Source organism: Mugil cephalus, chromosome 6, assembly GCF_022458985.1.
Source record: "Mugil cephalus isolate CIBA_MC_2020 chromosome 6, CIBA_Mcephalus_1.1, whole genome shotgun sequence".
Taxonomy (NCBI): domain Eukaryota; kingdom Metazoa; phylum Chordata; class Actinopteri; order Mugiliformes; family Mugilidae; genus Mugil; species Mugil cephalus.
This window is the reverse complement of record NC_061775.1, coordinates 13,793,363-13,808,748: the sequence shown is the minus strand read 5'-3', so window position 1 is coordinate 13,808,748 and position 15,386 is coordinate 13,793,363. Positions and strand designations below refer to the sequence as shown.

The window sequence follows — 15,386 nt, the reverse complement described above, 5'->3', positions numbered from 1 at the left end:
AAGGCGTTACTAACAGTGTTATTTTTTTCAGTAATGGATCTAACCAATTACTACTTCCATGTTTACAGCGCCGTTGAGGTTACTGAAAATTAAATTAAACTAAAGTGTGAAGTGTACGTTTTTGTGATGAAGAAAATATTTGAAGTACAGAAGCCTTATAGCCCCTTTCACATTGAGCTCTGATGCTGATATATCCGCCTGTTACATTCTGACTCGACAGCCTGACAGACTGTGTTAGATTTATGAGGCTTGACAACCGACTTCGTTGGTTGAAACATAACTTTACTGTGTGTCCGTACAACTCCAAGCCATAACACAGAGTAGCATCATAAACACGGCCCTTGTTCTTCTTCCGTATCACGTATCACGTACCTGTAGGTACCCAAGGCTCACACGTCTATTTCATTACAGACTATATCATTGTAGAAACGTTGTAGTTTTGGTCTTCTCCCAAAGACTGATCTCTGAAGGGCAGAGATCTTGCATTACTATTCTATGCAATTGACTTGTGATACCTGCGAAGAGAAAAAAACAAATTCTTAGAAATATTTAAACTTAAAAAAAAAAAAAAGAACAGTAATGCAATAGTTACTTTCCCTGGTGACTAGTTACTTTTATAGTGGAGTAATTCCGTTACTAACTCAGTTTTTTTGGGGAGAAGTAACTAGCAACTAACTAATTATTTTTTAAAAGTAATGTGACCAACGACTACTTGTCTAATGTTGTGTAGGTCTCTTTTTGCTGGCAAAACAGCCCTGACCCATCATGGCATGGACTCCACTAGACCTCAGAAAATATCCTGTGGTGTCTGGCACCAAGATGTTAGCTGCACCTTGAACTCATTGTGGTGTTCCTTGGACAATTGAACTATTTTGAATTATTTTGGCTTTATGGCAAGAGAAGCATTATCTCGATGAGAGAATCCACTGTCATTAGGGAACACTGTCTGTTCTAAAACACCAAAGTTACACTGTACACATTGTCTCTAGATCAGAAGTTCTTACTGGTTAACGGTTAACCAGGTTAACCGTTAACCTGAACATATAGTATAAGACACATTAATCTTTGTTAATGTTGCTACACAGACCAAAGTGTAGAAGAGCAAATCAAACGTGCATGTTTGTGCAAACACTTCAGTAATAGATGTATTCAGTTCTTACCGAGAATAGAGAAGTTCAGCGGAAAAGAGAAGTATAACATCATCAACTCCTCCCTCTGCTCTGGTTCAGTCCCTGACAGCCTTAAAGTAGCCGTCATCACCCCTATTCTCAAAAAACCTGAACTCAGCCCCAATTTCACCTCCAACTTTCAACCCATCTCTTACCTTCTATTCCTCTACAAAATCGTTAAGCGCGCTGTAGCCTCCCAGCTCCGCTCCCACTCCCACAACACCTGCAACAACCTATATGAAGTCTTTCAATCTGGTTTCTGCCAAAAACATAGCAGCCCTCCTCAAAACACTACACGTCCTCATCCTCCTGGACTTCACTGCTGCTTTTGACACCATCCACCACTCCGTCCTCTTCTCTCGTTTCAAAAAATCACTTCACTTCATGGCTCTGTACTCACATGGATTAAATCATACCTCTCCAACCGACAACATTTCATACACATAAACAACCATTCTTCATCCACTGCCCCCCCGGCGCAAGGTGTCCCCCAAGATCCCCCCCCCCCCCCATCATCTACATCCTTCCCCTCGGCAATATCATTCACCGCCAGATTTCCAGCCCCGTTTTGAGGGCACTCGCCTAGCCCTGACTGGGAGGCATGGCCCTCTTGGCCACCAGGGATGCAGACCTGCAGTCAGGCAGCTCCGGACAGGCCGGTCTGCAAGTCACTCAAAGTCACCTCTCCTACCCCTTTCCCCACTTTGAGGCAGATCACTGCTCCTGCACCTGTCCCCACAGTCCCAGTGCCTGTGCCCTGGACCCGGCTGTCCGCAGCACGCCCAGTGCCGGTGCTCCGGACCCGGCCGGCCGCAGAGCCCTCAGTGCCCCCAGTGCTGTTTGCTCCTGTCGTCCACATTCACGCTCCTGAGGAGCTGTTGGCTCCCGTCATCCACGTTCGTGTTCCTGAGGGGCCGTTTTCTCTGGCTGACCACGTTCCTGAGCCCATTGCCGCACCGGCAGCCCACGGCTGCGTTCCCAATCCTGAGCCGGTTGCTGAGATAAGACAGATAAGATAATGTTTTATTTAGAGGACAAATGTTCCAGCCAGAAGGTCTCTAAAGCTCAAACAATCTCCTCAGAGATGTTGCCCTTCAATGGATGGAGGTGCTGGACCTGTCTGATAGATGTTCCTCTTTAGTATCATCATCCCTTTGTTATTGTCCTTTGTAGTGTCATGGCATCCTGCCATGAAAGTTTCACTTTCAGGGTTCAGATATACAGTATTTAGTTGTTTGTTTGTTGCTTCACAGTGCAAGTTTAAACATTAAATTAGATCAGATCTAAATGATAAAAATGTGGTTACATGCAAATATAATTTGTCGTCCACTGATGCACACGTAGCTCTGATGTTACATGCAACACCTTCATCCCTAGTCTGTATGTTAGCCTCAACTTAACCACAAACATGAGTCGTAAATATAACATGTGTGAATGACGCCCCTGTTTTACCCATAAAAGAGATAAACTGTCCTAGAGCCACAGCAGAACTGCAGTGAGTTTGCAGAGACATGAAGCTCAGGTGGATCATTCTGATTTGTGGCCTGGGCTTGGTAAGTACAACCCCCTGCATTTAGATATGTAGTAACACAACATTTACACTATATCTCCTGTGAAAAACACTCTAATGCCAAGTTTTCTATTCACTGATTATTGTGCTTTCTAACTGACTTCACAGCTGACAGCTGCCAATCTCACAGGTGAAACAGGTGAGTTACATAACATGAAGGTTTTGTTGAGGTAATAGTTTTTACTTATTGTTAAAGGGTGACAAGATATATTTCTTACTTTGAATCAATAAGTTAAAGTCTTACTGGATCAAGTTTCTAGATCTACTGATGGTGCCAGAAGTCGTCTTTTATATATTTCAATTATTTAATTTCCTCTTAGTCTGACACGATTTCTATCTTCTTACAGTTCATGATAATGCAGTTTCATTATAACTGATTCTTTACCTGCAGAAATCGATGTTGATGGAGGCCACAACTGGGAAATCTTTGAAATCAATGAAGGTTTGTTCATTCTTTATTTCAGTTTCATTTTATTTTATAAAGCTTCTGTGTCTCTAAAATGTTTTCATCTACTGTTCTTTGCAGCTGCAGGACTGAACCTACTGGAGGGAGATATTGTAGAGGACCAGGTAAGTTTCTATAACTGTTGTGACTGACTTTAGAGTCTGCATATTAAGGCTTATTCGTGTAATGAATTGAACTCTGAGTGTGAAATGGGTCATTTTGAGGTGAGATAAAAAAATACAAATTATGTTTCACAAAGATTAAAATTCCAATCAGATTTATTTTATTTAGTAACATACATTTTTAAATTTATTTTATTTATATAGCACCTTAAAAGTAAAGAGCATTTGCACTAAAGTGCTTCACATTCAAATGTGATGCTACACAAAAACTTATAATGCAATCAAATTAATATTTTACATAATCTTGGTCATACCCAAGACTGACCTGAAAAAAATGCCCAAGCCACCCAACATTAGTTTTATGGAAAATAGCTTTTCATGTTTTTCTTTTTTCAAAAACAACTGTGAATTCAAGTAATCAAACTGGCATTTAAATGGTTAATATTCCTCAAAATGATTGAATTTTTGGTAGTTTTGTAAAGTGCTGAAGTGGTTTCCTGCCAAAAAAAAATCAGAAAAAAATTTTAAACTTTTAAGTTTCTTTAGCCATTTTTGGACATGGACGTCTTCGTCCGCTAAGGTTACGAGAGGGTGGTAAATTTTTTCCACAGTGTTCAGTTAACCTATTAGAATTTTTGTCAAAAAGTAATGAAAATAAGAAATAGCAGGAGAGTAAATGTTACTTTTAAAATTGTCCTTAAAATGAATGCCAAATGGGGACTGTACAGATATGTATCTTGAATTTTTGCATTGTTGCATTAAAGTAACCTAATTTGTAGACTTTTTTAGAACAAAATTGGTAACACTTTCTATGAAGGTTGTATTTATAATGCCCTATGAATGCACTCATAATATTTTATAAGGTGTCTATAAAGCATTGTAATGTCAACTGGTTAGGAATGATTATAATTTTAAACTGAATAGTGCATTATAAATTTGTCAATATCTGCCTAGTCACTTGTTAGTTTTATGATGCATCATAACTTCTTTGCTTTACTAAATGTGTATAGTGATACATCATGAGTTTTGACTTCTACTATAGTCCTTTACATCTGTAGCTATAAGTATATGTATTAAAGTTATAATAATGTATACATCTCTCTACAGCACACCATTATAAACAGCTATGCAATATCATAAGTGCTATTTGTCAGCTCTAAGTAAAGTGACAAGAATATGACACTATTATTAACAGATAAGTTACTATGAGTAATTAAAAGGTGCAATGAACTAAGTCCTGAGTCTGGCATCTTTACCCCATATACACAATATTATAACTGACTATGTTAATATCATAGGTGGTATTTGTCAACTTTAGGTAAAGTAGTGCAAATGAGGTGTTGTTATAAATAGATATAAGGCTATTATAAACAAATATGAGGCACAATGAAATGAGAGCCTGGACAGTAAAGACAAAAGGAATGCGTTTAGTTCACTTTATTTTCATTTAAACCAACACACATAATCAGAATGATTATCAATGCTCCGAGCACGCCGTCGTCCTATACTATGTCGTGGTGGTTATTATTGGAAGAAAACTCACAACGCCACTGAAATCTATCTTGGGTCATTATGGAATTTTCCATATGCGTGCCAGTCTTGCAAATGATGTGATGCAGGCATAAAACTGGTGTGAAATCATATAACAGTAAATAGGCCAACAGCCCAACAGTAGCCACCAAGCGACCTAATTATTTAAATTTGTAAAACACCCGACTTCCCGCTAATCAAAATATATCTACTTAGCACTCATGTACATTGTATTTTCTTATATGAAGCATGTGTGATCCATGATTTCTAGCAAGCCAGTACTCCCACTCTATAACTTTCAGGTGTCACCATGTTGCCGCCAGACATCCAGGTCTGCCATGCACCCACCCAGCATTATTACACACTGACAGACACACTACAAGACAGTAATAAAGACAAAATATTAAGAAAAACACACACACACACAGACGGACAGACAGATGGATAGAAAGATAGAGATGTGTCTCTTAAAAGTGCCTTTGGGTTGGTGAGGTGATTCAGGGTCAAAGGTCAGGAGATGGTTTGACAGCAACTACAAGAAGAACAGAGGCAAATCTTTAGTGCTCTAGCTGGGTTTGTCTGAAAACAAATAAACAGATCACGTTTTTTTCTAAATCAATACAGAAGGTTTAAAGCAGCCTAATGAGACATTATGTTACCGCATATCGTGCAGACAGCGCAGATTACCCGTAGGTGGCTTAAGCTAGCTAGACGAAAGTTACCAGACACGGCTAGTTTTCCGTCACAAGTTAGATCGTTTTCGTATTCTTGCCTTTAATGATTGAAACCATTCGAAATCATTGCTTTAATATGTAAAGCATGTGCTTCATGTAAGCAAAGTAAGGTATTAAATCACAAAACACTAGCAGCACATAGACACATTCTACCTGTCCTGGAGAGGACTCAGTGGAGAAAGGGCAGAAAAGCCACTTTCCGACCGGTATACAGTCAATGCTTTCCGACAGTGGGTGGAGCTGGGTAGGTGGGTGGGTGGGGTCAGAGGTCAGTGGTCATGGACTAAGGAATGACATTTCTACAATTATAATAATATTAATAAAAACAATATTAAAATAATATCTGACGGCATTGCCAGCGTAGTGGTGCCTTGCCGTACATAGGAAAAATAAATGCGGACATTTCTAGCGACAAAATTCTATAATAGCTGTATATCTAATTCCCATCAGACACTCGACAGAAACACCATCATAGGAGACAAGTATCGCTGGCCAACAACCATTCCCTACTACCTAGAGGACAGCCTGGGTAAGACTTTATGAAACTTATGTTTACAGCTCTAATCCGGGATGGGTGTCAAATGAGGATGCATTTTCATTTAAATTCTTGTTTTTTTTTTGTTTTTTTTTTTATGTGACACTTTTTAACATTTAGAAATGAATGCGAAGGGAGTGATCCTGAAAGCGTTTGACCAGTTCAGACTGAAGACCTGCATTGACTTCACACCATGGAAGGGAGAGAAGAACTACATCTCTGTGTATAAAGGCAGAGGGTGAGTTGAGCTTCACTGCCGTGTTCACTTCCTTTTTCCAGCACCTTACTCAAAACATCACAACCCTCTAAAGGTTTATTACAAGCTCTCTGGTTGTACAAGATACACATAGCCATAATAATAATGCTAAATTCAACAAATGTCCAAGTATCGACATAAGAAAAGATCAAGCATGATCGTCAATTGGCCTCACTTGTGTCATGAAGAACAAAAGATTCAGATTATAATTACTACTTAAGCCACAAACATGCTACTGATTTTATTTTTTACGCTATTTTTCAGTAAATTGTTTTGTTTTTCCTGACTCTGTCTTTTCACTGCTTCAAGCACATATATCGTTTACCATTCAATATAAATGTGATGTGGATCGTCAACTGCTGAGCTAACTTCATAGGAACCATTAGTTCCCAGATAGTTGATATTTTTGTTTGTCTTGCTTTTCTTTTCCACAGATGCTTCTCCTATGTAGGCAACCAACGTAAGGGGAAACAGCAGCTGTCCATTGGTACAAACTGTGATAGACTGGGAATCGTTGAGCATGAGTTCCTCCATGCTCTGGGATTCTGGCATGAGCAGTCCAGAGCTGACCGTGACGACTATGTCAACATCATATGGAATCGTATTAAACCTGGTAACGCTGACAAGGCAGCACTGTTTTTGTCCATGTCTTGATACACCTTTTACAATGGGCAGTGACTATCAGCATAATCACATTTTTGTAAATCAAACAAAGGATTTAATTCTTTCACTTATTCTGCATGTGTCTTTCTCAGGTCAACGGGACAACTTCATCAAATATAATGACACAGTGTCCAGTGCCCTGGGAGTTCCCTACGACTATGGTTCTGTGATGCACGACAGTAAGACAGCCTTCAGCATCAGCTCTGAGCCCACCATCGTCACCAAAGACCCCAACTTCATGGACATAATTGGTCAGGAAATAGGGTTCAGCGCCAGTGACCTAACCAAGCTAAACCTCCTCTACAACTGCAGTGAGTAATCACATGTTTTCAATTATGAATGACACAGGTTGCCTTCATTGTGCAAATGTGATGGAATATGATGATCATATGAAATATTGTGAGGTGCAAAAGTCTTTAGCAACACCCTCATGCCTAGCATATTCAAACTATTGTATGTAGTGTATCTGTATGAAGTTGGCATGAGTTGTGTTACTATCCCAGGTTAGAGATTTGTCTTGCAAACACATTACAGGTACCAAAACAAGAGACAAATGTAAAATTTCATTCTGCCATGATTCTGTCTGTTCCAAGTTTTGAGTTTCCTGTTTTATTTTGTAAATTTTCTTGGTTTCCTGTTTAGTGTCACTCCTCGTGTTTTGCTTAGCTTGCTTATTGGTTTCTCTTTGTGCGCTCCACCCTCATTAGTTTCACCTGCATTTCCTCAAAGTTTCCTAAAGTAATCTATCTATCTATCATCCCCCTGCCCATGTGTGTATAGCCCTGCCTTTCCCTTGGTTCCCTGTTGCGTTATTTTTGTCCCCATGTTCAATTCTTGCCACGTTTTAGTCATTAGTAGTGATGGCCAATCACATGATCAAAAAAGGTTTTACGTTTAAATTACTGAAAGCTTCAATGACACAGCATTCTCTATTAGGACATCTAGTGGACAATAAATGTAGTACATTCGAGACGTCTTCTATTGCTTCATGATTTTGTGGACTTGATTTGCCACACACATTCTGTTTGACTGCACGACATGGTTTATATTATAAATAAACCATATAGATATAATTAAATGAAAAATAAATAGCAGCCATTATTGGGAATCAACCCCTTGCTCCATAAACGAGAAACTTTTACGATGTACCACGAGCCCTGCACGTTACTGCCTTCTCTTTGAATGTTTATGATCTACAGCAGCACTACACTCTATTACCCTTTGCAGATTTATTCGCTTACACACTTAAATCATCCAGTGGTTCAATTGATTCATGCAAATCACCTGGTGGCTCGAAGAACTTGAACTGCTTCAAATGTCACTGGTCATGTGACCAAACCACCCTTCAACACACTGCTTCCATACAATTGCTTAATGAGCTACCAGGCAGGTGTAGGAGCCTCAGATTTTTCATATGAATGAATGAATGAATGAATGAATGAATGAATGCATTCCTCCTAATTCACTAGATCACAAGTTGATCAAGAATCTGTGGTATGCACTGGAACAAACCTCTCCTCAGAGACCCCTCCCCTCAACCAATAGGACCCGAAGGCCCCCACTAAGAATATCCTGTTGTCACACCACAGGACACCCTCAGAAGGCCCATGTCTGTTCTGTGATGAGCCACAGGGGAGACCTACACACTATTAGATTTGTTACTCATTATCACCAAATACATTTGTGTCCCAATCTCTGTTAGAAAAATATATATTTATGTACAGCATTTATATGTCAACAAGCAACCTTAATCAAACAGTGACTGTTTCCTCTCCACAGCCAAGTCTTCTACCTTTGTGGACAGCTGTGACTTTGAGGAGGAGAACATCTGTGGGATGATTCGGGGTCCTGGCCACGCCAAGTGGGAACGGCGTTCCTCAGTGATTGGAGGGCCTTGGACTGACTTCACCAACATGGGACAATGCATAGGTGACCATCTAAAGCCCCTTTCACATCGATTGAATAATCTGCGTCGAATGACCCGGCAGTTGACCTGTGATTTTATCAGCTCGGCTTTGATGTGAACAGGAACGTTGCGTCGACCTGGGTTTTTCACTCTGATGTTGATGTATCTGCCCATCATTCTGATTTTGGCACTGTCAGACTGTATCATTGTAGAAACTCCAGCTCAAAAACAGAGTTTTTGTCTACTCCCATGAAGACCAATCTCTGAAATACAGAGATTTTTGCTCATTTTCAAACAAATCAAATGTGTTGTTACATGATCGTTAATCGAAGCACATGAGTAAATTAGCCCTACGTCAAGTTTGGGAAATTACGCAGATCGGGGAATGCATGTGCGACACTTTTTTAAAAAGTTTCCGGAGATAAAAAATGATACTACAATTTATTTTATTATTTCTTGGTGCAGTAACCTAGATTTAAAGAGTAAGGGGGATGTCCGGTTTTCGGGACATGTGTGCTAATACCGGACCTTGTAGCTACAGAGTCTTGGTGCTGTGTACCGGCAAAAGACAGAAATCTGAGATGACTCCCAAGATCATACTTAAAAAAAATACAGACTGGTTTAAGGACCATATTGACACAATTTGATGTTTCAAGATCAACCTTAAAGTAGTTTACTGATGAGGTATTGATTGTTACATCACTGCATCAGACGAATGACAAAAAACTTTGTTGCTTGATGTGTCTGTGAGACGTCAGGTTGTTCCTTCATATCCTGTTGAAAATGTGCTGTAACTTGACACTCCCTCACTGCTATTCTGAACACACTACAAAGCTAAAGCGTGGTTTATACACCTCAAACTGGTCTATGTGGAGCCTATGACATAGGGAGCCATGTGAGTGAAAGCATTTATACCTGTGCACTGGTCTGTCAGCAGACTTGATTCTTATCTGAGCAGGTATGATAAATACTGTATTGTGGCCATCAGACTGGCTTCCAAGCTGGAGGGACGGACGTTTCTCTTGGTTGAGCTTTTGTCTGTTTCCCTAGGAAAAGGCAACTTCATGCATTTCAAAACAGCATGTGTTAAGCCCAAACAGCATGCTACAATGGAGAGTCGATGGCTTTACCCCAAACCTGGTCTCCAGTGTCTGCAGTTCTTCCTCTATAACACCGCAGCACCAGATGATGTGCTCAACATCTGGGTTCGAGAGTATGACGCCAATGGTAAACTGAAGCTCTTCAAGAGCATTTCAGGTAACAAATGAAATATTACATTTTGTACATATTGATTGTACATACTTTAGTTTAAAGCCATTTAGAAGTTCCTGATAGTTTAATTAAAGTAAAAAATAATTTAAAAAAAAGTTGTCATAAAACTTTAAAGACAGTAATAGATTAGTAGTTAACATCTTTTCGTTCCACTCCCTTCAAAGGAGGTGCCAGGGGTTCTTGGGAGCTGCATAATGTCAACCTGAATGTGACAAGGAAGGCCCGTGTGGTTTTCCATGGGGTGAGGGGAACGGGTCCATCAAAGGGAGGTTTCTCTGTGGATGACATTAACCTGTCATCCACAAAGTGCCCTCAGCACGTCTGGCACATCCGCAACATCACCGGGATGATGGCCACAATGCCAGTAGAACAAGATCTGTACAGCCCCGTTTTCTGTCTCCAGCAGGTTACTCCTTCCAGGTAAATGTCACTTTTTCAGTATTTATATGTATTGTATTGTATTTAATATGTTAAATAATAAATCCATATAATAAATCCGTAGTAGTATATTGAAGTACACCATCAAGGAACTCTGAGGTGTTTCATACTGTACATACAGTTCAACACTGCATGTTCCAGACAAAAATTCTCACCACCTAATATCCACTGTATGGCCATAATCCAGGACTAGTTTTGACATGTGCTAGTTGTGAATGTTTTTAATATCATCTAGAAATCATCTGGGGTTATAATGATGCTTTGTGTTCCAAAGGTAGTTGGCAGCACATGCTAACGCCTAGCAGAATCAGAAAAAAAAAATTCAGAAAAAACTTTATTTATCCCCGAAGGGCAATTAGGAGGGCGAAGAGTGGTACATAAAATAAGAGCAGGAGAATAAAATAACAAAAAGAATAAAAAAATTGCAAAAGTGGGCAAAAACCAGCATATTAGGTACAATGGCAGGCCTGCAGCCAGTAACTGGAGAGAGATGAATTGTGTAAAATAATATCAAGGCTCATATGTAAAAAACTGTAAAACAGCAAATAAAGTATGACAAATAAATAAATAAAGTGAGGTTTGGTTAAAAATTTAAATTAAAAATGACATTGTAGTTAAAGTGACATAGTAGTATTGCACAAGAGGACATGTGATATTGTACTTGAGTGTAACACTGGAAGACTTAAGTTATTGTAACTGTTGTAGTGTTCTTAGAGTTCAGGAGGAGAATAACGTTGAGAACAAAGTTGCTCTCCTCCTCTGGGTCTTACAGGCCGGACAGCGGAACCTGCGATCAGATGGCAGCAGCCCAAATGCCGTGACGGAGCATGAGTTGAGTCCTTGAGAATTCGACAAGCAAGGCCACTAGCCTGCTGCTTGTACAGTGCTCAGGTAGCAAGCAGGGAGTCCAATAATTGTAGAACACACCTTCACAATGTTATGCAGGTGGTTCCTCTCCTGTACAGTTATGGAGTGATACCAGCAGCATATGGAGAAAGTTAAAACACTTTCAATGAATGTGTAGTAGAATGTCAGCAAGATGTTCTTACTGACAGAAAAATAGTTCATTTTCCTTAGTAGGTACATCCTCTGGTGGCATTTCCTCAGGATCTTGGAAGAGAACCTCAGGGACAGGAGAACTGTGTCATCAGCAAACTTCACCAGGTGACAGTTGGGGTGCGTTGATCTGCACTCACCGGTGTACAGAATGAAGAGCAGCGGAGAAAGCACACAGCCTTGTGGGGAGCCAGTGGAGGTGGTGAGGAGATCAGACAGGTTATTGTTAATCCGGACACCCTGGGTTTGGTTGGTCAGAAAGTCCAGGATCCAGAGGATGAGCTGGCTGCTCAAGTTGAAGTTCTGGTGGAGTCTTTCTGCCAGGATGTGCGGATGCAGGGTGTTGAAGGCCAAGGAGAAGTCAACAAACAGGAGTCTGGCGGAGGTGTTGGGAAGCTCCAGGTGTCTATGGATGGTGTTGATGATGAAGGCTTTGGCATCGTCGACACCTTTGTGGCTTTCATAGGCAAATTGTAGCAGGTCGAGTTGTGAATTGGTCAGGGTGAGAATGTGTTGCTTGACTAGCCTCTCCATAGCCTTCATTAACCTGGGAGGAGAGGGCCACTGGGCGGAGGTCATTCAGGGCCCTGGGGGGGCTTCTCTTGGGAATGGGGATAATAGTTGAGTGATTCCAACATTTGGGAACAGTTCCTGCGTTGACGGAGGTCTGGAACAATTTCTGGAAGACACTCCCTAACTGGTCAGCACAGTGTCTGAGGACCCGGCCACTGATGTTATCGGCTCCAGGTGCACTGTTTGCCTTGGATCTCTTTAGGGCCCTCACTACATCCGTGGTGAGGAAAGAGATGCAGGGGACGTCAGGAATGAGGGTGGATCTAATGTCATCTAGCTGGTTGGAGTGGGTGGTCTCAAATCTGGAGAAGAAGGAATTGAGGTCATTGGGGAGAGATGCTGGTGTGCTGCCGGGGATGTTAACAGGATTGTTGCTGATGGGAAGGTCAACAGCTGCCATTCTCTTCAGGCCCTGCCAAGCTGAGCGGAGGTTTCCACGAGAAAACTTTTCTTCCACCTTGTTCTTGTAGTTGAGCTTGGCAATCTTAATAATCTTAATAGCCCTCTTGGCCTCTTTATTAACCTCCTTTTTCTCCATCTCTCTCCAGAGAAGAAGATCTGTTTCTTCTTGTGGGTCTATCGCGTGTCTAGAACTCCTATCAAATATCTTATGTGTTCAATTGTGAAAAACTTTAAAAGGATATCACAGTTCTACCTCATGAATACCACAAAGTGTTGTGGAGGAATCTACATTTGACAATGATTTGACAGTTTAGTGAATTATCTAAAGCAACTTCAGTACTCCAGCTTATGCACTGCTCTGTGTTTCTAGGTAAGTCTGAATCCAAATGGGCGATGCAGTCATCCAGATCACATGGCCATCTACCTCCACCTAACCTCAGGTCCCAACGACAACAAACTCAAGTGGCCATGTCCATGGCAGCAGGCAACCATGACCCTGATGGATCAGCAGTCTGACATCAGACAGCAAATGAACATGCACCACATGGTCACCACTGACCCTAACATGACCTATGAAAAAGGGTACATCTGGGATGATCCCAGAAAGGCGGGCTATAAAGTACAGGACTCTGATGGCAGCTATTACTACCGAGGTCCAGGCGGTGGAACACGTACCTTCATCAGCCACAGCAGACTGAAGAGCAGAAAATTCATCAAAGGAGACGATGCCTTCATCCTCTTAAGTCTAGAAGGTATGGAGTGTTTCAAACACTTGATGGTTACTGGAGAGCGGCACATTACACCTACAAATATTTATATCGATGAATCAAAATGTCACGACCATACCTGACACCAGGATGCTGACTATAAAAATTGACTGTTCATGCATCTTATTTTTCCAAAAACTGGCATGAGTCCTAGCTTTAAGGAAGTCATTCTTTTTATTTGGGTTTGCTTATAATGTTTTGGCACAAGTATCTGTCTCATGAATATATTCTAATAGTTGTCGGTCTTTCCTCAGACATATCTCACCTGTTGGAGTCTCAGCCTCTGCCCCTCTCTTCAGTCCATGATGTTCACGGTCAGATGAAGGCACCAGACCAATCAGCTGCGCGTGGACCTGCTAATAACTCCGTAGCAGTCATAGGTGTGGCAGCATCTCTGGCAGCTGTCATGTTGGTGATATCCATGTTGATTATGGGGAACGCCTGGTTCATGAGGAGGTTTAGACAGCGGGAGATTGACAAGGTGGCGATAATGCAGGACAAGCCTGGATTCATGGATGTGAGTGTGACTGAAAAGCGCCCACATGAATCTATATCACTGCTACTTAATTCAGGTTGTTTTCTTATGTGGTAAAATGTGTAAAATGTGAGAATGGACACTAATGGGTCTCTTTTCCATTACAGGAGCAATCAACCAAAGATGTCCAACCTCTTCTCTCTACTCCATAATGGCCAATCAAAGGAAAATTTAAATTCTGTCTTTCTCATCTAAGTGCCTTGCTTATCTATAAAACTGCTGTACTAATTCTGATTCTCAACAAGTATAATCTCACTTTAAGCATAAGAAATAAAATCTCTCTCAGCATTTACTGATATATAATTTCTTCTTCATTTTTCATGATATCCATGGGTCCTTAATCATGTAGAAATCATAAACAGTAGGGATATATAGGCAGACTGTAATGTTCATGACGCTGCTGACTGGACCAGGAGCTACTTGAGTTTGTGAGGAGCATCTTTGCTTCAAGAACTCGGTTAAAGCCTCAAGCTGCTTGGGTTTGATATCCCAGGTGAGCCCCTATTTATGTTATGATCCCTGGCTCGAGGGGTGCAACAATAAAATAGACAGTAAATTAAATAAAATAAAGCAAAACAACAACAAAATGGTTGGGTTACTGTGTAAAACCTAAATACAAGCAGACTGCAAATCACTTAAACTCTTTAGTAAACTGAAAGTGAAGCAAAATAATGTTTTGATGCGTTTTGAAACATAAGTGTGAAAACTCCAATTCCAATCGCATTATCTGGGTGTCTCAATCGGATAATGAGAACTCCGATTTTAATCAGAGTAAGGTGTTTACATGCACTTAAGTTCTCTTAAGGCAATAATTCGTTTTTTTCACGTGCATATAAACGCACTGACTGCTATGCCGACGACACCCAACTCTACCTCTCATCCAAACCCACCTCCCCCTCTCCCCCACGTCCCTCTGTGACTGTCTAAAGTAACAGTTTTAAAATCTCTGCATTGGCTCCCCATGCACTTTCGATGGATCGATGTTAAGGTTCTTTTAGTAGTTTTTAAATGTTTTAATGGTCTTGGGTCTTCTTGTTTGTCTGACTTACTTTTATCGTATCAACCCTCACGAACCCTGAGGTCCTCCGACACGGCCTTTTAACAATACCACAAGTTAGATCTTGGATACACGGGGAGGCGGCATTCAGTTATTATGGCCCCCGACCGTGGAACAGCCTACCAGAGAACCACGTTCTTTGGGTCCCTTTGGCCTGGGTAGCCAGGCATTCTGCACCTTGGTGTGGGGGCCTCTCTACCCGGGTCAGGGTGAACTTTACAGTGCTGCCCCTACGGTTTAAGGGCTGGGACTGCTCAGCACAGACGTGGCTCCGTTGCTGTGAAAAGGGTAGGCTGAATCCGTGCTCTGTCGTGTGGCACCTGGCGCCGGACCGCTGTCGTCTCCTCAGGGCGCTG

General features: G+C 41.2%; 1 pseudogene; it reads left to right on the top strand.

The window, feature by feature from the left end:
• Positions 1 to 2,641: 2,641 nt before the first annotated feature.
• On the top strand, positions 2,642 to 14,265 carry LOC125009141 (annotated as a pseudogene).
• The last annotated feature ends 1,121 nt before the right edge of the window (positions 14,266 to 15,386 follow it).